The following is a 2,251-nucleotide window of genomic DNA, read 5'->3' on the forward strand; positions in this document are numbered from 1 at the left end:
ACCCTCCCGAGTAGCTGGGACTACAGGCGCCCGCCTCGTCGCCCGGCTAGTTTTTTGTATTTTTTAGTAGAGACGGGGTTTCACCGTATTAGCCAGGATGGTCTCGATCTCCTGACCTCATGATCCGCCCGTCTCAGCCTCCCAAAGTGCTGGGATTACAGGCTTGAGCCACCGCGCCCGGCCAATACCTGATAATCTTTAACCAATGATTAAATTTTGTGTCCTCAATCACGTTAGTGTTAGATTGCTTTTTTTCCTCTATAAATCTGGGCTGAATTTTAGTTTCAAGATGTTTTCAGAATATTGTTGAAAATGTTACTCAGTACCCTTGCTGTCATCTCATAAATAATATTGAGTGCCCATATGCTTCAACAAGGTTTTTTTAAAAAAACTCCCTTTCCCCCCAGTGGTGATATAAATTTGCTATTTGCTAGACTTTTCCGAAAATTTTATCGGCATGTTCTATTTTACTGAAGTCATATGACCAGAAAGTGTTCATCATTATATGGCCCACAGATTTGTGTTTATCCTAAAATACGTATAGGATCATCATGATACCATATTAATTCCCATATTTTCCCTTTATATTTTAATTTAGAAACAGGAAAGAGAAATTTTGCAAGCATTTCAATACTGAACCACTGCTACTCAGTTTGATAAATATTTGCAATTATTACCAGATTTAATGAGATACTTGCTACCTTGTATGTGTAAAGCACTGGTAGGCATTATAACCAAACAGATAAGTATATTGCGCAGTGACCATCATTAAGAAGCTTACAACAGTGATTCATCCTGAATTACACAATAATCAATGGAAAAAAATTTTGGACTTTAGCTCCCTCATACTCAGAATTAAAAAGGCATAGTTTCCTCAACAAGAATTTATTTAGAGTCTACTTGTATACCAAGTACTGGAAAAAAACAAGAGATACAAAGATAAAACATATTTCCCTCCTTTTGGTCCTCATAAAAGTATATTTCAGGAGACAGTGATTAAGGCAAGGGATATAGATTTGGGAGTTAGCTGCACATATGGTAGTTAAAGTCACCAAAACTAACTATGGTGCTTCCTCAAAATACTAATAGAACTACTATATGATCCAGCAATTTCACTTCTGGGTATATAAACAAAAGAATTGAAAGCAGGGTCTCAGATATTTGCATACCCATGTTCATTGCAGCACTATTCACAATAGCTAAGAGGTAGAAGCAACACAAGTGCCCATCAAAGGGTGAATGGATAAACAAAATGTGTTATATACATACAATGGAATATTATTCAGACTTGGAAACCCTGTTATATATTACAACATGGATGAACCTAGAGGACATTATGCTAAGTGAAATAAGCCAGTCACAAAAAGACAAACACTGTATAATTTCACTTATAGGAGATATCTAAAGTAGTCAAATTTATAGAAATAGAAAGTAGAATGATGGTTACCAGGGCTTGGAGGGAGGGGAAAATGGGTTGTTGTTGTTGTTTAAGGGGTATAGAGTTTTCAGTTTTGCAAGATGAAAAAGTTCTGGAGATCTGTTTCACAATGTCAATATACTTACCACTACTGAACTGTACACTTAAAAAAAAAGCCACCAAAATAGATGACATTGCCTAGAAAGAGTGTGTAGAAAAGATAACAATTAAGAAACAATAAGAAACTAAATATTTAACAAAGAGGTAGATTAAGAGATAACATCAGCTGGGTATGGTGGTTCATGCCTGTAATTCCAGCACTTTGGGAGGCTGAGGCAGGAAGATCACTTGAGGCCAGGAGTTTGAGACCAGCCTGGACAACATAGCAAGACCTTGTCTCTACAAAAAAATTTTAAACATGAAAACAAACAACAACAAAAAAGATAGTATTGAGAGGCTGAAAAGGGGTGGAAAAAGAGGTAGGAGAAAAACTAAAAGAGAATGATGTAAAAACAAAACAAAACTAGAAGAGAGTCCAAGAGAAGGGAGAATTTCTATCCAAGTGGTTTGTGGTGAACAATGTCTAATCCTATAGAACAATCCACTAGACTAAGAAAGTACTATTTAAAAAAGAATAGGATTTACAATTAGGAAGTCACTATGAACATTATTCAGTGCAGGTCCCTTGGAATTATGGAAGCCAAATATCTTGAGAAATGAATGGGACTTTTATAAAAATAGTAAAGTGTAGAAAATTCTTTCAGGAAGTTAGAGATGAAGGGAAGGAAATGGAAGACAGTAGTTTTGTAGGACAGCAGTATTAAGGGGATTTTT

Source organism: Rhinopithecus bieti, unplaced genomic scaffold (assembly GCF_001698545.2).
Source record: "Rhinopithecus bieti isolate Rb0 unplaced genomic scaffold, ASM169854v2 scaffold_21703, whole genome shotgun sequence".
NCBI lineage: Eukaryota > Metazoa > Chordata > Mammalia > Primates > Cercopithecidae > Rhinopithecus > Rhinopithecus bieti.